The sequence below is a fragment of the Canis aureus genome, chromosome 9, assembly GCF_053574225.1.
Source record: "Canis aureus isolate CA01 chromosome 9, VMU_Caureus_v.1.0, whole genome shotgun sequence".
NCBI classification, from domain to species: domain Eukaryota; kingdom Metazoa; phylum Chordata; class Mammalia; order Carnivora; family Canidae; genus Canis; species Canis aureus.
The window spans coordinates 68698835-68721605 of NC_135619.1; positions in this window are offsets into that span (position 1 = coordinate 68698835).

Here is a 22771-nt window from a genome sequence, read left to right on the forward strand (position 1 = left end):
CCTTCCCACCCAGAGCCCCGGGGTGGCCGGGAGGGGTTCAAATGCACATTCCAAAGGTGCTAAGACAGAAATTGACAGACAAGCTAACAGATCAAACACGACACTTCAAAGGGAAGAAGAGCCACAGGATGAAGCCGTGTGGCACTCTGGTCCCCAAACGCACAGGGACACAAAGGCTCCTCCCTGCCCAGGGCTCGGGCGGCATCCGAATCCCAGCCCAGAGCGCTGGGGATGGGTCTTCAGGGACGACATGACCAGTTACTGCATTCTCCGTGCTCAAGCACTCCGAGGGGCTAATTAGTGCTTTTAATATGCAAATCAGAGCCTGGGCAGATTAAATCCAGGAAAAAAAACAGCTGGTGAATATGTTATTTTAATTATTACTCCAAAGGAAATATGGGCCTGGCTTAAGAGGATAGCAGGCCGGTGGGTATGAAGTTCTTGTGGAAGGATCCTTGGTTAGGGGGAGAGATCTGGGCTGGGGGTGAGGGCACAGGGATGGGCTGGAGCCCCCCTGGCTGGGGGGTCTGAGGCAAATCACTTTTCCTCCTGGGGCCTCAGTTTTATCATTAATAACAACAGGAGCTTGTAGAGACGATCCCGCTCATTCATTCATTCATTCATTCATGCGGTAGATACTGATTGGCCACCTACCACGTGCCAGGTGCCGCCAGCACCGAGGTTCCTGCCTTAGCGGGGCTTGCATTTTAGGAGGGAAGGCTGACAATCAACAAGTGACACACAAGTCCATAAAACAAGTCCAGATTGATGGAGGGGCTAAGAAGGGAACAAGGCAGATCCAGGATGGGGAATAATGAGGAAGACCTGAGACCCAGAGGTTGGCACGGAGCCAGGGGGTGGGAAGGACAATCCCCCATCCTGTGGGGCGGCACTGAATGTCCCCACGGTGCTCCCTCTCATCCGATCCAACTGTGGGGTGATCCATCCAGTCTCACGGAACCGGCTGTTTCAGGAAATGTGAGGGCAGGGAGAGCTGTGATGTTCTTGGGGTAAACAGAAAACAAATCTAGGGGAGCTCAATGCGGGGTTGTCGAGTAAGAATTGTTGAGGCTTCCAAGGTGCAGACAGGGGCTTTATTTTATTTATTTTTTTATTTTTTAACTTTTTTTAGACAGGGACTTTAATAAGCAGAAGGGGCTGCACTGGGGATACAAGGGGTGACTGATTAGTCAGTGGGGATTTGGGGTAAGGAAGTCTCTGAGGAATCGTGGGTGCCGAAGGTATGGTTCACAGGACCTGGGAGGTCTGGCTGTTGTCGAGATAAGGTTCCCCTTATTATCTAGTAAAGCATCAGTCCTGAGAACCTTCGGGAACATGGTGCTCTGTACCCCTCAGACGTGCACCATGTATTGTAAGACGGATTCCTTTTTGGTCACATTCCTCCTCCTTTTGTTTTCCTCACTGAGCTGGTCCTGACTCGGTTCTTCTTTTGAAACTAGAGCAAAGAAGGGAAACTCCCGGGGGTGAGCGGGGTGCATCTGTCTCCCCCCGGTCTTCCTCATCACATTGGCTCCAGGGATGCAAGAGCCTGATCCGCTTCCCGTACTTGCAGGGGAGGCAGGTGAGACCTGCACACCGTCTGCCTTCAGGTGCACCGGTGGGAACAGGCACAGGTGTGTGAGCGTGCCCCCCGCCGGTGTCCTTGACCAGAAACATGACTTCCAGTTCCTGCACCCTTGGAAACTCAGAGCTTTCCTAACAGCTCTTGCCTTCCCGCTGGGGATGGGGCCAAGGGGGCTCCCCAACCCCAGGACCGCCTGCGGGGCCAAGTCCACTCTGCCTTCCCGTATCTGCTGCTCCGACGTCCTGGGCCTGGCGTGTGACAACCCGAGCCGGGTTTACTTTCCTGGGGAGGTGACAAAACCAAACCCGGAGATCAAGCTGTATCTCTCATCGCAAACAGAGGGACGTGAGTTCCACTTCCTTGGGTACAGGAGCAGGATAATGGAAACACAAATGAAAAATTCATTCTTCTCTACCAACTTTGCCTGGAGGCAGCAGGAGAAAATTCTTTGCACAGGACGGAGAGTAGAGAAGGGGAGCGGATGATGAATAGGAGTGAAATAGCCGCAGAGGAGGGAGAGAGGAAAAGAGAGAGAGAGAGACAAGAGAAGGAGACAGGGAGGGAGGGAGGGAGGGCAGGACACAAAAGAAGACAAGGAGGGGGAACAGAGACAGAATGTTAGATGGGGGAGAAAGCAGAAGGAAGAGCAGAGGGAGGGGAGATGGATGAAAGGGGGGATGGGGAGGGCTGGGCGCAGGCTGGACCCCCAGGGAACAGGCAGGGGTGGGGGTGCAGACCCCAGACCAGCCCTCCCCAGCACCCCTGCAGCCACAGGGGGATGGATGCCTGCTTCCCAGGAAGCAAGTTTGCAGCCCGCACGTGCTGTGTGTGTGTGCGTGTGTGCATGTGTGTCCCTGGCTCCCACAGCCCGTGGGGAGGAAGTGGGGGTGTGGGGCTTGGGGGGACAACAGGTGTGGCAGGTGTGTCCGGAGCCGGAGCGCCTGGGGGTGGGCAGGCTCAGGCCCCCAAGCTTGGGCGATGCAGCCCCACCCCACATGATTATTTTGGCCCCGTTTGGAAGTTCAGTGAACCGAAGCACAGAGAGCAGAGCTGTGCGACCGGTGACTGGGCGGCCCCAGCGCCCCAGCAGTGTGCTGCCCCTTCAGCAAACCAGCCCGGGCCTGGCCCTTCCCTGGGTCAGGCCTCGGCGCCCCTGCCTGTGCTTCCCCAGGCCCCACAGGGGACAGGGACCAGCCTGGCAGAGGGCAGGGCAGGGCAGGGCAGAGCTGAGGACACCGGGGACCTGACTCCAGGCCCCCTCCTCTTGTCGACCCTGAGGACAGTCCTGCGAGCCGGGTGTCACCTTTATTGGCCCGAGGTCCTCGGGAAAGCTTTCTGGAGAGCATGGGCCAAGGGAGTTGTTGTTCACTAAGAAGGGGGAAGGCCCTGGAGGCCAGAGGAGCAGCGTAGGCCGAGGCCTGGAGGTCTGACCGTGGGGACCGGGACACAAACACAAGCGTGGCAGGGACAGGAGCTGAGAATGGCTGTGCTGACAAAGGACAGATCACAGGGAGAAGAGGCATCACCAGAGGGTCTTAGGAAGGGGACAACATTATTAGACTTCTGGAAAGTTCCGTGTGACTGTGGTGCAGGACGCTTGGCCACTAACCCATAGGTCTGAAGGTCTGGGAGGCCCTGAGAAACCCTGAGCAGTGACCCAGATCAGGGGCGACAGGGCCCACCCCGGGGCACTGAGTAACAGCTAGAGCAAGGGGCACAGATCGAGGAACTGTCTGGGGGGAAAAGTCGGTAGCCCTTGCTGAATGAGTGGAAGAGGGACTTCTGGGGTGCCTCCTGGGCTTATGATGTTTGGAGAACTTTCCCATCTATCGTCCCATTTGATCCCCTATAACATCACCAGGATACATATATGCATCGGATTCTCGTGTTATAGACGAGGAAACCCGAGATCATGGCCGTGGCTTAGACACCGGTGAGTGGCAGAGAGTGGACCCAAACCCAGGGCTCCGGTCCCGGGGCTGCCAGTGGTGTCGGGAGCTTGGGGCTGCTTAGTAGTCCCTCACTGGCCACGACTCGGTTTTGCTGCAGGGCGTTGCAGCTTCCATCAAGGCTCCTTTTCCTAGTTTCACAAAAATTTCAGAAGACACACGAGGAGACCCTGCCCCCTCTCCCAACACACACACACACACACACACACACACAAATGGAGAGATCTATTCTTCGTCTTCTTAGAGCAGGGGTTGGCAAACGGGAGCCTGTGGGCCAATCTGGTCTGCTGCATGTTTTTGTAAATAAAGTTTTATTGGAACAGAGCCATGCCCATTTGTTTACACATTGTCTAGGGCTGCTTTTGCACTACAACGCCACAGTCAAGTCGTGGTGACAGAGACGGGCTGGCCCACAGAGCCTAAAATATTTACTGTTTGGCCTTTTTCAGAAAACATTTGCCAACCCTGTCTTAGATACTTGCGATGATCTGAATGCTTGTGCGTGCCCCCCACCCCACCCCCTGATCCACATGTTGAAATTCTAAGGCTCCATGGGCTGATATTGGGAAATGGGGCCTTTGGGCGCTTAGGTCCTTAGGAGGGTGGAGCCCCATGATAGGATTAGGGCCTTAAAAAAGAGGCTCCGGAGAGATCCCTGGTCTCTTCTTCCACCACGTGAGGACACAGAGAGTAGGAACCAGCTATGAACCAGCAGCTATGAACCTGACCGTGCTGGCGCCACGATCCTAGGCTTCCAGCCTCCAGAACCACAAGACAAATGTTTGTGGTTTATAAACCACACAGTCTGTGGCATTTTGTCACAGCCTGAATGGACTAAGGCCGGTTATCAGACGAGCCTAACACATGATTGAGGGACTTCCAGATAAGATTATGCTTAGTCTTTTAAAATCTAATTTTTTAAATTTAAATTCAAGTTGACGACATATAGCATAACACCCAGGGCTCATCACATCACGTGCAGGTTAGAAAATTAAACCTCACAGAATCCAGTTTGTTGTGTTGATGGCGGAGAGTCTTTCAACTTTGCTTTGACCTGAAGCAGGACTTGGAGAAGAGGTGGATCCAGTGGAGTGTGCGGCACTTTCCTCAGCGAGGAGCTACTCTGAATTGCTCCAAAGTCCAGCTTGCTGGAGGGGATGAGGGGTGATAGGTCACTGCTTCAGGAAAAGGGTGCTGCTTTGCCTTCTGGGGAGCCTGAAGTCCAGGGGGTTTGCTAAGGAGGAACTGGGAGCAGAGGGTCTTGCTCAGTGCCTGCCGCTGATGTGTAGGTAACCCACACATGCACGCACGTGCACACACACAGACACACGAGGCTGCAGGGTGTGGCCCAGCACACCTTCCAGGGATGGGAAGAGGGAGTAGGAGCTAGAGTTGATGAAGCTCTGTCTGCATCTCCATAGGGTTTGCCCTCTGAGGCTGATTGGCATTCATTACCATGCGCATCTAGAGCATCCATTAAGCGCCTGGTGGGATGCGGTCAAGGGCTCTGAGATCATGGAGGCACCTCCAGCGGTCGTGTGGCCTGGTCTCCAGCTTCAGGGTGGGCAGAGTCGCCACCAGCAGTTGGCAGCATTCCAGAAGCCAGGTCAGGCCTCCCTCCAATTTAAGGGGCTTCTGTGCCAGTGAGAACTCTGCTCGTCCTCAAGTCACTGTCAACTGGAAGCACCCAGTCTGCTCAGGGCGGGGGGATTTGAATGTCATGTCTGCAATCAGAGAATCCTTTCTTCAGCGAGTTGGCTGGGGCCTTCGTGGCCACCCAGGTAACATTGGTCTCGGTCCTCGTTGAAGCCTGAGTACCCTCAAGGATGGGGCTATCACCACTCCTCGGGGGAGCCCGTTGCACAAAATCCTTCTCCTGCTGGTCTTCCTCCCTTTGCTCACCTGGAAGCACCTGCCTACTGGTTCCCTGTCAGCTGGACGCCAAGCATCAGTGTCCTCTTCCACATCGTAACTGGAAGAGTAGCACGAGCATGCAGTGGCCTTGGCAATCAGACTGCCCGGTGACTCCTGGTCTCCCTGCTGAATGAGGGCTGTGACCTTGAGTGGGCAGCTGAACCTCCTGAGATCTGGAATGATTCCCAGAAATGGAAACAATAGAGCCTGGGCGGTGGCAACTGGTCAACTCAGTTGGTCATTTAGTGCCTCTTTGGTGGCAGGCACTCGATAGAAAAATCTTCACATTTCCTATCTACTCCCATCTGTCCATCCATAGGTCTCCCTCCCAGACCTCCTTGTCCTGGATCGTCCACCCTTTCTCTTTCTAAGCCCCTCACCAGCTGGCTGAGGTGTTGCCTTTGACCTTGAAGCAATATATATTCTAATTTAAGTCACAGAAGTGAATGAGCAGGTGTGTCGCTCAGGCCCAGCCCATTCGGAGGATCATCTTTGACTGTCGTCTTCCCAGGCCACCACTGAGTGGGGCTGTCAGGAAGCTGCATGACTGTCAGCTTGGCACCACCTTTGGAGTCCCTTGGCTGCCACTCCCAGCCCGCCACTTGCATCCTCCTGGCTTCTTGTGGCTCTCATCCCTGTTGCTACCAGTGAAACTAATTCTACACTGGCATCTTCCACCATCAGTCATGGCCTATGGAGGGGAGTGCCCAGGGAATAATGGTGCTGGTGTTCCTCAAATTAACCCACATCTTTTGGTTTTCGTAAAAGATGTATCTTCCAGGGATTTCTACATAGCATAATCATCTTGAGTGTCCTCTGACCTTGCGTTGCATATCCACTCAAACAGGTCCCACATCTCATACCCTCTTCATCTCTTCTCATACCCTCTTCATCTCTTCTCATCCCTTCTTCATCTCTTCACCTGCCACAACAATCCTGGCATCTCAGCCTCAGCATGAGGATTGTTTTGTCTACACTTCCTGGAGCGTTTCTTGTAGCAAGTCTGTACCATGGTCCTCCTCAGGAGGTTAAATCCTGTATTCTGGGAGAGCATACCCAAACTGAAGAGCTTGCCCTTTCCCAGCCTCATACTCTGACCCCCTCCACCAAGCAAGCACCCTCCAATGGAGTCCCTCGCATGCTCCTCTGGCATGGTTCCTACTGGTGCTTGCTGGCTGGTTATAGCCAAGGTGGCAACTCTCTTGTGAGACTCTTGGTCCCCCAAGGGAATGGGAAAGAAGCAAAAATCTCAGTTCCAGAGTGGGGGGTCCAAAGGCTCTAAGGGCCAGCTGGTGCCTCAAAGAGGAAGAACGGAATTTTCTACCTGTGGTTTCTCTACGGATCCCTACGAGACCTCTCCACTGGGAGCTGGGCTCACTGAAATGGTTGGCTGGTAAAGGAAGTCGCAAGCCCCAGCTCTTAGGATGTGGAAGGTGCATATGCCTCACCAATGGGCCTGGAGTCCTGGTCTCGCCCCAGAGCTGTAGTAAGCCCCTCGGGATGCAGCCTGGCAGTTGCTATAGGATGCAGTGAGGGTTCAGTGAGAACAGCTCTTGGGAGCAGTGTGTGCTCAGAGAATGTGGATGTGATCTCTTAAGAGATTCAAGGAAGTTCCTAAATCCTTAAACCTTTGCCCTTTAGCCTTGTAACTCCCCTTCTGAAATTGCCCTGACCCTAACCTTTCAGTAAAGAAATTGTGCATGTGCCCATATAGTCTGGCAATTTGCCCCATGAAGGCTGGAGGATTTGGTTGACAAGGAAATGGGGTACACGTGGTCCCTATTTGATCCAACACCCTCCTGGAGCATTGCGTTTTTTGAATTTTTATTAAACTTTAATGAAATACACTTGACCATAAAACTCATTCAAGTCTATAATTTGTTTTTTGTTTTACATTTAGAGGGTTGAGTGGTCATCACCATACTCATTTAAGAGACTTTCCATCCCCCTTGTAGTTCCCCTGAATCCATTTCCTGGGGCTGTGCCCACCCCCAGCATATGACAACCACTGATTTGCTGTTTCTACAAATTTGCCTTTCATTGACACAAAATTGACATTTTGACATCTTGTGTCAATGAAATCATACAATATGCCTTTTACATATGGCTTCTTTCACTTTGTATGGTGTTTTTGAGGTTCATCCAAGCTCTAACCCGTTTGAGCAGTTCATCCCTTTTTACTGTCAAATAAAATCCCATTCTAAGGATATACCACGTTGTGTTCCATGGTCCTCCTCAGGAGGTTCACCAGTTGAACATTGGGATTGTTTTGAGTTTTTTGATGATCATGAATAATGCTGCTAGGAGCCTTCATGTATAAGTCTTCGTGCAGAAGAGTGCTTTCCTTTCTCTTGAATATACATACAGGAATGGAACTGCTGTGTTGTTTGGTACGTTTATGTTTCGCTTTTGAAGAAACTGCCATACGTTTTTCCAAAATGGCCTCACCATCTTTCATTCCCACCAACAGTATGTAAGGGTTCAAGTTCTCCCATAGCCCTGCCTAACTTTTTATTGCCTTTTGATGATAGTCATACCAGGGGGTGCATAATGGTATCTATCCCATGGTGGTTTTGATTTGCATTCCCCTAATGACTGTTGATGTTGACATTTTTCATGTGCTTATTAGCTATTTGTCTATCTTCTTTGGTGGTCTCTTCCATTTAGTCTGTTTTTCACCTGGGTTTTTTGTCTTCTGGTGATTGAGTTGTAAGAGTTCTTTATGTACTCAGGATACAAATCCTTTATCAGATATATGATCTTTAAGTATTTTCTCCCCATATGTGTCTCCTCTTTTCATTTTCTTACTAGTGTCTTTTGAGGTGCAAATGTTCATAATTTTGAGGAAGCTCAATTTATGACTTTTTTTTTCTTGTATGGATTATGCTTTTGGTGTTGAATCTATGACATCTTTGCCTAACCCAAAGTTCAAAGTTGTATTTGCTAAATGTTCTTGTAGAAATTGTACAGTTTTCATTCATATATTTAAGTTCATGATCCATTTTGGATTACTTATATATGGAGTAAGGGTCTAAATTCATTCTTTCGTTTGTGGATATCCATTTATTGAAAAGACAGTTGCTTCCTTATTGAAATTGCTTTGGCACTTTTGTCGAAATCAGTTGATCATAAATGTAATAGTATAATAATCTGGACTTTCTTTTTTTTTTTTAATCTACTCTGGACTTTTAGTTCTGTTATATTGATCCTATTGTGCCAGGACCACATTACCTTGATTTACTTACTTACAGTAAGTAAGTTGGGTAGTGTAAGCTTTCTGTTCTCCTTTATAAAAATAGTTTTTGCTCTTCTGGGTCCTTTGCATTTCTTTTTTTTTAAGGTTTTATATATTTATTCATTAGAGACATAAAGAGAGAGAGAGAGAGAGCGACAGAGAGAGAGAGAGGCAGAGACATAAGCAGACGGAGAAGCAGGCTCCATGCAGGGAGCCCGATGCAGCACTTGATCCTGGGACTCCAGGATCAAGACCTGAGCCAAAGGCAGATGCTCAACTGCAGAGCCACCCAGGCATCCTTTTTTCTTAAATTTTTTTTTGCATTTATCCATGGATCAGCTGATCAATTTCTACAAAAAAAAAAAAAAGCTTACTGTTATTTTGATAGAAATCATGTTGAATGTCAGTTTGGGCTTTACTGTCATTTTAACAACATTGAGTCTTGAATCCATGTGCATGGACCATCTCCCCATTTATTTAAATCGTAGCAATGTTTTGTTGTTTCAGTGTACAAACTTTGCATTTCTTTTGTTAAATTTAGTTCTAAATATTTTATTCTTCTATTGTGAATGGGATTTTTTCTTAATTCCATTTTCAGATTGTATGTTGTTAGAATATAGAAGTGCAATTCGTTTTTGTGTATTAGTATTATATCTTGTGACCTTGCTGAACTCATTTATAAGTTCTAGTAGGTGTGTGTGTGTATTTCTTAGGCTTTTCTATGTATAAAATCAGGTCATCCATGGATAAAGACAGCTTGTTTCTCTTCCAATACGGATGCCTTTTATTTACCTTCCTTGCCCGACCAAACTGGCTAAAACTGACAGTACAATGTTGAAGAAAGGTAATGAAAACAGAAATCCTGTTCTGTTTCTGATTTTAGGGGGAAAGTATACATTCTTTCACCATTAAGTAGGATATTAGCAATATATATATTTTTAAGATTTTATTTGTTCATGAGAGACAGAGAGAGAGAGAGGCAGAGACACAGGCAGAGGGAGAAGCAGGCTCCACGCAGGGAGCTCCATGCGCGACTCAATCCCAGGACTCCAGGATCACACCCTGTGCCGAAGGCAGGCGCCAAACAGCTGAGCCACCCAGGGATCCCCAGCAATATATTTTTTTATAGACGTTCTTTATCAGGTTTCTGAGGAATTTCCCTTTTATTCCTACTTGTTGAGTGTTTTTATCAAACATATTAGATTTTGTCAAATTTTTTTAATCTTCATATGTTCATGTAGTTTTGTCCCTTATTTTATTAAAATAATATATCAGATTAATTGATTTTCAGATGCTAAGCTAACTTGCATGTCTGGGACAAATCCTAATTGGTCACGATGAATAATCCTTTTTATATATCACTGCATTTAGTTTACTAATATTTTGTTGAAATTTCTTACATTGATGTTCAATGAGGCATATTGATCTATAGTTTTCCTGAGGTATCTTGTCTGACTTTGGTATCAAGGTAATACCATCTAATCAAATTAGTTTTCTGAAAATGTGTGTGAAGGGTTGGTTTCATTTCTTCTTTAAATATTCAATAGAATTCATCACTGAAGCCTGGGTTTTTCTTTGCGGGAAAAATTTTAAATCACTAAGTGAAATTTTTAAGTGAACAATTAATAGATCGATCATAATTTTTATGTCTTCTTGAGTCAGTTTCGGGAATTTGTGCCTCTCTAGGAATTTGTTCATTTCACCTAAATTGTCTAAGTTATTGGCATAAAGTAGTTCGGTGTCTCTTATAGTCCCTTTCAGCTTCTGGTTGGTAGTTGATATCACCTTTTTCCTTCCAAATCTTGCTATTTTGTGTGTTCTCTCTTTTTTTCTTAAGCATCCAGCTAAAGGTTTGTCAACTTTGGGCAGCCCCGGTGGTGGCACGGTGGTTTGGCGCTGCCTGCAGCCTGGGGTGTGATCCTGGAGACCTGGGATGGAGTCTCACGTCAGGCTCCCTGTGTGGAGCCTGCTTGTGTCTCTGCCTCTCTCTCTGTGTGTCTATGAATAAATAAATAAAATCTTAAAAAAAAAAAAGATTTGTCAACTTTGCTGATCTTTAGAAAAAATAAACTGGCTTCATGGGGATTTTCTCTATTGGTTTCATATTTCATTGGATTTTGCTCTTCATTATTTACTTTCTTCTGTTTACTTTGGATTTATTTTGCTCTTTGTTTTTTAGTTTCTTAAGGTGGAAGCTTAAATTATTAATTTGAGACTTTTCTTCTTTTTTAATACAAACGTTTGAAGCTATATATTTCCTTCTAAGCAGTGCTTAGTACATCAAAAAAATTTTGTATGTTTGTTTTTATTTTCATTCAGTTAAAATATTTTCTTTTTTTCAAAGATTTTATTTATTTATTTATTTATTTATTTATTTATTTATTTATTTATTTATTTAAAAGAGAGAGAGAGCGCGCTCACATCTGTGTGCGAGAGCTCAGGAGCATGGGGAAGAGCACAGGGGAAGGGAGAGCGATAAGCAGACTCCCTGCTAAACAAGGCGCCCAACATGGGGCCCCATCCCAGGACCCTGAGATTATGACCTGAGCTGAAACCGAGAGTCAGATGCTCAACTGATTGAGCCACTTAGGCAGTTAAAATATTTCCTACTTTTTCTTATGATTTTTTTTCCTTTGGCCCATAAATTATAAAGAAGTATGCTCTTTAATTTCCAAATATTTTTTTGGGGGGAGGATTATCCAAATTTCTTTCATTTTTGATCTCAATCCTTTAAATTTACTGAGAGGGGGCGCCTGGCTGAATCGGTTAAGTGTCTGCCTTCGGCTCAGGGCATGATCCCAGCGTCCTGGGATTGAGCCCCGTATCCAGCTCCCTGTTCAGTGGGGAGTCTGCTTCTCCTCTCCCTGTACCCCTCCACCCGACTTGTACCCTCTCTTGTTATCTCTCATAAATAAATAAATAAATAAATAAATAAATAAATAAATAAATATTTACTGAGAGTTATTTTACGGCTTAGAATATAATCTAGCCTTGAGAATGTTCCATGTGTGCTTGAAAAGAACGTGTTCTGCTGTCATTGGTGAGTATTCCATAGATGATGGTTAGGTCAAGCTGGTTAATAGTGTTGCCTTCTGCGTTCTTGCTCATTTGTCTAGTTATTCTATAAATTATTGAGAGTGGGTATTGAAGCCTACAACTCTTATTAATGAATCACCTTTTTTTCCAATTAAAAACATTTTTAAATGTGGTGAAAATAGTACAAAACTACAATCTTAACCATTTTTAGGTGTACCACTCAGTGATGTTAAGTATATTCACATTGTGGTGCCATAAATCTCTAGAACTTTTTTATCCAGCAAAATGGAAACTTTATACTATTGAGTGGTAGCTTCTCCTTTCTCCCTCCTCCCGCTCCTGGTAAGTAAGCACTGTTCTACTTTCCATTTCTATGAATTTGACTACATTAGGTAACTCATATATGTGGAATCATATAGTATTTGTCTCTTTGTGACTGGCTTAATTCACTTGGCATGATGTTCTCAAGGTTCATTCATGTTGCAGCATGTGACAATCTCCTTCTCTAAGGCTCGATACTGTTCCATTGTATGTATATACCATTTTTTGTTTATGTATTCATTTGTTGATAGACATTTGGGATGTTTCTACTTCTTGGCTATTGCAAAGAATGCCACTATATAGGTCCTTCCAGTTTTGTTAATGATTGTTTCATACCTTTGAGACTCTGTTGTTAGATGTGTATACATTTACAACTATTATATTTTACTAATAGGTTGATAATTTTAATCATTATGAAATGTCCCTCTTTGTCTTTAACTATATTCCTTGCCTTAAAGTGCATTTTTTTTTCTTAAAGTGCATTTTATCTGGTTTTAATATCTGGCACTATTATGCTTACTGTTTGCATACTATGCCTTTTTCCATTCTTTTACTTTCAACCTATTTGTGTCTTTAAATCTAAAATACAGCTTATTGTTGGATCTTGTGTTTTAAATTTAATCCAGTTTGACAACCTCTGCCTTTTATTGGAGTATTTTGTCTATCTGCAGTTAATGTAATTATTATTATTATTTTGCATTTAATGTAATTTTGCATTGATGTGATTGAGTTTATGTCTTCATTTTGCCAGTTCTTTTCTGTATATCCCGTCTTTTCTTTTGTTCCTTCCTTTCCACTTTCTTTTGTGTTAAGCAGAATTTTAGCATATTAACTCTTTCATTGGTTTAATAAACTATTTTTGAATTTATTTATTCATTGTTTACTCGTATTTTTAGTGGTTGCTCTGGGGATTACAATATGCTTCTTAACATATCACAATCTACTTCAGATTAATATAATTTAGCTCACGTAAAATATAGAATCTTTGCTTCACTATAGCTCCATTTCCTCCCTGCCCTTTTATGTTGTTATTGTCATGTATGTTACATATATATGTGCACATGGGTGTGTGTATTATAAGCCTAATGATAAAATGTTATGATTACTGCTTTCCACAATTTTATGTCTTTTGAAGAAGTTAGGAAAAGGTAAGAAAAAAGATACAGTCTTTTGTGTTATGTACATATTTACATTTTCTGGTGCTCTTCATTTCCTTGCATTGACTCACATTACTGTCTGATGTTAGTTCTTCCAGCCTCTTATTGTTTCTTGCAAAGCAGGTCTGCTAGCAACAAATCATGTCAGCCATTGTTTGTTCAGGAACGTCTCCATTTCCCTCTTACTGTTTGAAGAATGGCTTTAGGGGATATAGAATTCTTAGTTGACAGTTTTTTCCTTCAGCATTTGAATATGTTGCTCCACTGCTTTCTGGCCCCATAGTTTCTAATGAGAAGCCAGCCATTAGTTATAGGTTGTTCCCTTGTATCAGATCAGTCATTTTTCTCTTGCTGCTCTCAAGATTTTCTCTTCGTCGTTCAACTGTGTCAACAACAGATCCGTCCTGAGTGGATTTCTTTGTGTTTATTCTATTTGTGGTTCATTAAGCTTCTAGAATTTTTCATGCTTTTCATCAAATTTGGGACTTTTGGCCATTATTTATTAATTCTCTTGTCCTTCTCTGGCTCTGGCTCTGTCTCTCTCAATCCTCTTTCTTCTGGGATTCCCATTACACATATATTGGTATGCCCCATACATATCCAAAGCACTACTCGTGATTTTTTTTTTTTAAGATTTTATTTATTCATGAGAGACACAGAGGCAGAGACATAGGCAGAGGGAGAAGCAAGTTCCCTACAAGGAGCCTGATGTGGGACTCGATCCTGGATCCCGGGATCACACCCTGAGCTGAAGGCAGACGCTCAACCACTGAGCCACTCAGGCGTCCCAACTACTCATGATTATTCAACCTTTCTCTCCTGCTTTTTATTATATTGGATAGTTTCTACTGACCTGTCTTCAAGTTTGTTGATTCTTTCTTATGCCCACCTCAGATCTTGTGTTGAGCCCTTCCTACTAATTTTTCATTTCAGTTATTTAACTACATTCAGTTATTTCAACTCCAAAGGTTCCATTTTTAAAAAAAGATTTTATTTATCTATTCGTAAGAGACACAGAGAGAGGCAGACACATAGGCAGAGGGAGAAGCAGGCCCCCTCTGGGGAACCCAATGTCAGGACTCAGTCCTGGGACCCCGGGATCATACCTTGAGCCAAAGGTAGACACTCAACCACTGAACCACCCAGGTGCTCCAGAGGTTCCATTTTGTTCTTTTTAAAATAATGTCGATTTTTGTTGATATTCTCTCTTTATTGAGTCATTGCCCTCATGCTTCATTTTAGTTTTTCAAAGATGGTTTTCTGAACATATCTAAAATGCTTTTATGTTTGTCTGCTAATTCTAACATCTGGGCCCCCTTAGATGAAGTTTCTACCAATTGCTTTTTTTTTTCTTTCTTTAGCATGGTTTACACTTTCCAATTTCTTTCAGATCTCATAATTTCTTGTTGAAAACTGGATATTTTAAGATTATATATTATGGCAACTCTAGATTCAGATTCCCCCAACCCCCAAGGGTGGTGATTGTGGCCGTTTGATTATTGTTTAATAACTTCCCTGAACTAAGCCTGTGGAATCTATTTTCCCTCCGAGTGTAGCTGCAGATGGCTCTGGTTAAGTTTTTGTTTTTTAACTTCTCTCTCACTTTTCTTAAAACCTGACTACCTAGAATTTATTTTATGTCTGTATAGCCTACTGGTCAGCCAATGGCTGGTCAGAAGTTGATCTGGAATACTTTGAGCAGCTAAGACTTCAACCCCTTGTTGATGGGTCAGTGTGTATAGTTAAAGAGATGCATTCAAAGTTCGTGCAGGTTATAAGACTGTCTCCACCTTTTTGTTCATATCTTCTCAGCACATACATGTAGGCTCACAGTCAACCTAGGACATCCGTACAGCTGGGGTCCTCTTCAGTCTCTCCTACATGGATGTGCAAAAGCATATCAAGGCCAACTACTGTTGTCTCATTTCTCACATGTCCCTGTTAAATTTCTGGCTGGTCTACTGGTCTGTACTTGCCCTGAGGAGAACTGCAACCTGAGGCAGGCTGAATCGCTGGTCTCCCTTGTTCACTTGCCACTGAAATTGCTACTGTTACTGATGATACACCATTGGGTGAGGGGTTGGTCAGTGCTGTACTCAAAATAAACCCATCCCTCTCTGTCATCAAAGCTACTGGGTTTCATGGCTTGTCTCACTTTGTGAGAAGAATCTGGGGTGAGAGATAGGAGCAGCTCCAGGCAAGAATGCTTTATACCTTCACTCTTCTTACCTGAAATGCAATAGTTTTTCATGAATAATCACTTCTCAACGTGGAGTGTAGTGTTGGCTGATGTATAGATCTCTGAAACAGTGGTTTTTGAGAGTTTTGTCCAGTTTTATCATTGCTCTTTGCTATGCTATACCAGAATATGTTGCCAGCAGTGACTTTTAAGGGTTGAGAATTAAAGATCCAACCATGGGAAGACTTGGAGGACATTTGCAAGATCAAATTTTCAGCAAGTTCTTCAATTTGCAAATTCTACCCCCTTAAGAATGTAGAGAGGAGCCACTGAGAATCCCTGGATTACTCATCCATCCATCCATCCATCCATCCATCCATCCATCTCTCCTTCCTCCCTTCCTTCCTTGTTCCTTTCTCCTTTCCTTCCCTCCTTACTTCCTTCCCTCCCCTTCTTCTTCCATTTATATTCCATCCATCCATCCAACTTCCATCTATCAAACCTTTGTCAAGTGTTCATTCCATCTCAGGCACTGTGTTAGGAGCCCAGAGAATGAACACACCTAAGATAAACTCCTTGTTCTCAAGAAAAGCACATAGAAAGGAAAAAAGTTATGGTGATAGCTAGTGCCCCAACAGTACCTCAGGGAATGTCTTCACAAGGCCAGATAGGAGGGGTGGGTTGGGGTGAAAGCATAGCAGAGTGGGGTGTTCCTCTGGCTCTTCCCATAGCTTCTCAGGCCTCCACTCTCTGTTTCTGCCTGACAAACTTTAGTCCTTACCTAGAGACTGCTGCAGCCATATCTCTTATGTCTAACATGAAGCCCACTTAGCTTTGGGGGGAATTGTCTTCTCTGCTTCATATCACAAAACTCTAGGCAGCAGTTCTTTATCTTCAACTGAGAACTGTTTCATGCTCTGGCATAGCAAAATGTCTGCAGACAGAGATAAGCTGTGTTTTCACATTTTTGTCTACAAAATTAATGATATATAACTACAATAAAACCATCAGCTCCTGTCAACAGTGGGGATCACAGGACATTTTGAGCTTAAAAGCACACACATACTCATACACACAAAACCGCAATGGCAAAAAGTGCAGATGTTTTTATTTTTCTTTCTCCTTCAATAGTGTTTGGATTTGTTAGAAATGTGGAATCATAAAATGCTATTGTCGAAATGCTCCTAGGAAATTTTCCAACCCAAGACCTTTATTTTACCAGAGGGGAGATGGGAGATGTGTCCAAGGGTATTCTGTTGGTGGACCTGCCAGGTCCAGGACCTGGAATCTTTATTGGCAGCCTTGTTTTTTGTTTTCCAACTGCCCAGCAGGTGAGTTTAAGTTCTCTGCTTGGGCAAGAAGGTCCGAGCCCAGTTCTGGAAAAGCTGGCTGCCAGAAGTCCCCAGAGCTGTCATTTCCTGGTGCCTAGTGGCTCCTGCACTGGCTGAGTGTAGACTCTGATTGCTGCCCACGACTCTGTTTCAGGGTAACTCCTGTATGCCTCTCTTCAGCCTCATGGGAACCTCTGAGGCAGTAAAAGGCAATAGTTTGGGGCAGGCTGACACTTGGTGGGTAGGCACTTGCATGCTTGCACCAGTTGTTAGAACACTAAAGTGTTTGTATGCCAGTGGAAATTAGCTGCTGCCCAATCCCTCGTGGGCCTCCCTCCTCTGCACTGAACACCTAAGAATCCAGCAGCTGAGGTTAATTTTGGCCAGCAGAGGCCCCTAGTTTAGCCCTCTCAGCCCTGGTGAAGAGCACGGGGTCCAGAGCCAGCCTGTCTGGATTGAAACCCTGCTTCCTCTTCAGCTGTGGGACAATGGGCAAGTGGATTACATTCTCTAAACTTCAGTCTTTCCATCTGCAAATAGGGATAAATGCACAGCCCACAGGGCTGCTTTGAGATTCGCACTATTAAAATGTCCCGGTTTCTACCTTTCTCACTGTTCTTACCCCACACTTGCTTTCCGTGTCCCTAAATCAATGGTGAGGACAAGCTGAGGGCCTCTGTTTTATAGCCTGAGGACTGTGCAGGATAGAAAGGAGGGCTTTTCTCCCTTGAATCATGCTGGTGATGCCTGTGACCTCCTGGGCCCTAGCCTCTGCCTGCATATACTGATTGTTGCTTCTCTCTTGTCAAGACCACTGGGTCTACTTCCTTAGAACCAGTTCTCCTCTCCTGCCACCCACATTCTAATTACAGCTACGGCTGTCAGCCCAGTCGGTACCTTTGTGAGAATTGGGAAAAGGCAGCTCCTCTGAACAAGCATATGACTTGGCAATTGGGCCACAGGCCAGATTTCAAGCTCCACTCACCCCTTTGGCCATGTACCTTTTGTGCAGTGCACATCCCATACATCTGTATATGGCATCCCTGCTGGCAACACTCGGGGGCATTTAGGAAGAGCACCAATAGACTTGCAAGCTAATGACCAACTGCAGTCATGAATCCAAGCTTTGCTTTATAGTCAAACAGCATGATTCATAAAGTGTCCCAAATCCTCAATATTTATTCAATCATCATTTGTTGAGCCTACTGTGTGCCAGACTCTGAGGATACAGACATGACCAGAATCTGAATTTGATCCTTGGCGGGGGATGGAGCCACATAGACCCAGACCTGGACGAGTCAGGACTTGGCACTGGGGTCAAGGTAGGAAGAAATCCAGGAAGGGGTGAGTGTTCTTGAGCAAGGGAGCAGTCTGTGATCTCTGTCGGGCCTTCCTGCCAAGGCTGGCCTGTGCTCTGACTTTAGCTCCTCTACTGGAGAAGTTCTGCTTTCATTACTTCCACCTGCAGCCTGCTTGGAAGTCCCTCCATCCGTGCACTTTCTTTGGGAGGCTGACACTGAGTCCCGATGTCTCAGCCCCGCTGCCCCCTGGAGGTGAGCCTCCACCGCCGGTTTGGGAGTGGACAGTACATTCCCTGAACGACTTCGCAAGTGCAGCGGTGTCAGGAAGATGACACACAGAACCTGTGCGGGGTTTGCAGATGAGCGAGTTTTGCCGACGCGTGCTCCTGGAACAGAATAACCTTTTGCACGGTATTAATGTAAAAGTTTCATTTAAAAGACACCAGCTGTGGTCCTACCCAGGTTTATTCATATGGGACCTTCACTGGGTCAACTTAATACTTAACTACTGCTTATTATCCCATCAGTCTTCAGGGACAACCCATGATCTAATTGCCCAGCATTTATGTTGCTTGGTAACCACAAACAGAGAATAATAGTCCTTAAAGGGGCAGTGTGGAATTTCATGCCCCTGCAGTGAAGTCACTTCATTTCCCAGAGCACCCTGTGTTTTTTAATTCAGTGAATAAAAATGTGTAATGAATAATTAATTATGTGCTTGGAGGCACAATAGCTGCCTACTTTTGAATATTCATCAGTGGCATTATTAATTCACTAGAAATCCCAGGGAGGAACGGGATAGGCTTTTAGCCTAGCTGGAGGACTTAAAGATAATGCTTTGCAACACGCACAAACTTTTTTAAAGCCGACTTTTCTTTGGGAGGCGCTTTCTGGGTTATTTTTCTCTTTTAAGAACATTTCTCCATTCCTGCAGAGCTGGCGGGATGCAGAGACCACCAGTGACCATGAAAAAGGCCCACTCGGGACCTCCCGCCTGGAAAGTTCATTAATAACCAGGCCTACTCGTCCCCCGCGGCCTGGAGTGTGCTCATGGGAACGAGGGGCCTAGTGGCGGAGGCGGGAGCCTGTGTTCACTTCTGGAAGCGAAAGCAGAGGGTGTATTTGGCAGCTTCGCACTTTCCCACTTGGGACACCTTCTCCTGTCGTGGAGATGGGGACGACGGTCTCTCCCTCTGCAGCCTCTGATGGATTGATGTGGTCTGTAACAGGCAGCCGGCAGCGAGCCCATGTCAGGACTGAAAGCCCAACCTCGGCATGTGGTCCTCCTGAACACAGCTGTGAAGAGCTTCGTGATGAAGGCCTATACTGTTTCCTTCTGCATTTTTCTGCAAACTCCCCCAGCTCCCACCCCTACCCTGCCATGGGGCCGTAGCTCCTTACCCTACATCTCCAGTTAGGCTGTAGGAATCCCCCTGTGGTGGGGATAGCTAGCCGTCTATCCCACACCCACTCTTATTCCTTACTAATAACCACCTCTACATCCTGGAGGCGACATGGTACCCAGCTAAAAGATTACACTTCCCTGCCTCCCTTGCAGCTAAGGGCAGTCAGGTGCCTAAGTTCTGGACAATGCAGCCATGCATGCAGAAGGGGCTGGGTGGAACTTCTGTGGAGTGTTCTGGAAAAGGAGGTGGAGAGGGAGTTCAGTTTGTCCTCCTGTTTGCTTCTCTACAGCTTGCGTGGTAGATGAGATGGTTGAAGCTCCAGCCACCACCTTGGCCCATGAAGTAACTCCGAGGATGAGAGTTTAGAGTTTGGGTAAGAAAAACAGAAGGAGCCTGGCTCCCTGGGGACCATGGAACTACTGTGCCAGTCGAGATATTGCCTCCTTCCCCTCTTCTTCCGCATGAGAAATGAACCTCTCTTTGTTTCATCTGGATTATTCTAGGCCTTCAGCTGTGTTCTGCTGAGCCAAATCTTCATCTAGATTCACCTGCTCAGAGTTCTTTCGTTGTTCCTGCATTCTTGTTAGGCTTCTTAGCATTTGTTCTTTCTGGTGGATGTGAAAGTTCTTTAAAAGCTGAAGTCTCGAAGAATAGAGTCTGTGTTCCCCGGGCACTAGTAGATGCTTTAAAAACAATGTTCTATAAGGAGGGCTGTGGACTTGTCTTTGTGTCTCCCTGGGGCCTCAGAATCTTGCTCTGGAAAAGGCAGGAGGTTTAGACATCAGTCTGTTACTGGTTTAAAGGAGTTATTTAATTTGAGACTTTAGTCAACGAAACGATTTTTCCAACCTGGTTGAACTCACAGTCTGAAATGAGAACTTTCACAGTTCATCATATCCAAGGCATTATCAAACATAGGGCACACCATTACTTTATGTTGCGCCAAGGAAGAAACAAATGCCGCCAGTTAGCTCAGCCACCAAAAATAATGAAATGCTGCCATTCGCAACGACGTGGATGGAGTTAGGGGATATTATGCTGAGCGAAATAAGTCAATCAGAGAAAGACAATTATCCTATGATTTCACTCATATGTGGAACTTAAGAAACAAAACAGAGGATCATGGAGGAAGAGAGGAAAAAATAAAACAGGATGAAATCAGAGAGGGAGGCAAGCCATAAGAGACTCTTAATCATAAGAAACTGAGGGTTGCTTGGGGAGGGTGGGGGGACGGGGTAACTGGATGATGGGCATTAAGGAGGGTACGTGATGTGATGAGCACTGGATGTTGTATGCAACTGATAATTCACTGACTTCTACCTCTGAAACCAATAGTGAATTATATGTTAATTCATTGAATTTAAATTTAGACCATTTTTAAAGATTTTATTTATTCATAGAGACACAGAGAGAGAGAGGCAGAGACACAGGCAGAGGGAGAAGCAAGCACCATGCAGAGCCTGACGTGGGACTCGATCCAGGGTCTCCAGGATCACGCCCTGGGCTGCAGGCGGTGCTAAACCGCTGCGCCACCAGGGCTGCCCATAATTCATTGAATTTAAATTTTAAAAAAATCCTGCCAGTTATCATTGTAAAATGCACCCTGATTTTGGAAACATTAAATGTGAAAAAAAATGTGCTTTTTAGAATCCATGAACTAGGGTACATATAGTTAAGTATACACTTGACGGAAGCATAATGATTCACAGTAATCACAGTCACTGCCTAGAACTCTATTAACTCCCACTTCTGTTCTTGCCAAGAAATAGGTGAGAGCTTTCTGGATCTTAAGCAGTTTTTGTTCTGCAATGAGACTAGCAGGAAGGAGACCACGTCTGGAGTTAGACCCTGATTGCTACTTGCAGAATATCTGTGTGTCTATATATGCTGTCATACACCAAGTTTACTTTCAGTACCGATTTGCTCTCCCTGGTGATTCTGGGGCTGGTTCATTCTACTTTGCTCAGAAGAATCCCGGGTGATGGTCATGACGTGGATTTCCTGGAACTCGGTCTTCTCTCCCCACCGCTCTTGGGCTCTAGGTTCTGTCTGTGAGTGTTGGCTGCACTGTACCTGCATTTTGGTGATGGGGGGATTTCTCTGTCTCTCTGTATCAGATGCCATGGATGCTCGGACCCATGTGACCTCAGCCCACTGACACACAGGCAGCTGGAGTGGACTGTCTTCAGCCCACTGACAGCTTCCCACTGCATGCACCTGGGTCTCTTTTTCTCCACCTTCTGGTTGTCCCCATCACCCTAGAAGTTGTCACTACTCAGCCAGAGTAGTGGGTGACTGCTCCAGCTTCCCCATACTCTGATGGTCAGTTGAAGCCCGCCCACATGGCTTCTCCAAGGGACCCCAGCAGAATTAAGCCCTGGTTTCCCACAGTGGCAATCCTGCCATTGCCTCTGGATAGGGTCATGCTATGAGGGACCCTCTAGGATTTTACTGGATCTCCTCCCTTCCCTGTCTCCTTTTTCTTACCTCCTCACTCATGCTTCCCTGAGTTGCTTCTCAAGTAGACTGCCCACATCCAAGTCCTTTGGTCACAATCTACTGTAGGGGAAACTCTGTTTATGGGAAAGAGTAACTTCCTAATTGGAGTCCAACCTGAAAAAAATTTTTTTTCTTCAATATACAGAAAAGCAGACACCATACAAAAATCCTTCCATGTGGCTTAGTTGCTGTGACAGATTGTTACGGTAATGATCCTGCATGAGCTGCCCCCTGCAGCTCCTCCAGGGATTCATGCTTTTCTGCAGTCCCCTTCCATGTGGACACTGGTCCAGCTGTGTGACCTGCTTTGGCCAATGAGACAGAAATGAATATGATGTAAATAGAGGCATAAGCACTTGCACATTTCAGAACAGTCTGTTAACATACAAAGAAGTCCAGTCCAGCCTCCTGGAGGAGCTGAGACACCCCAGTCAACAGCCAGCACCAACTACAAGATGTGAGTAAGGCCATAGGCCAGGGTCTGTTAGCTGAAGATCTGTTTCCTTCACCAAACCCAAATGTTTACACATTGAATTGTTTTAAACCCAACCCAAACCAGCAGATCACTAGCCAAGCAGACCTTGTTTACTTTACATACCCTGAGAAACTGTGCCCAACATCTGCTAGCCAAAGGTAAGAGAAAGCCATCTGCAGCCATCAAGAAAGATCCCAAGGTGATGCTGCCCTTTGATGTCCTCTGAACTAGCAACTCCTCTCTGGGAGCAACATCACCCAGGTGTGTAAGAACTCTCTCCAACTCCCCCAGGAGTTCCTTTGCCATCCTCCCTTCCAGGTGGTGGCCTCCTCTTGTTCTGCGTCTCTGGACAGGGCCATGGTGTGAGAGCCTCCTCTTTCATG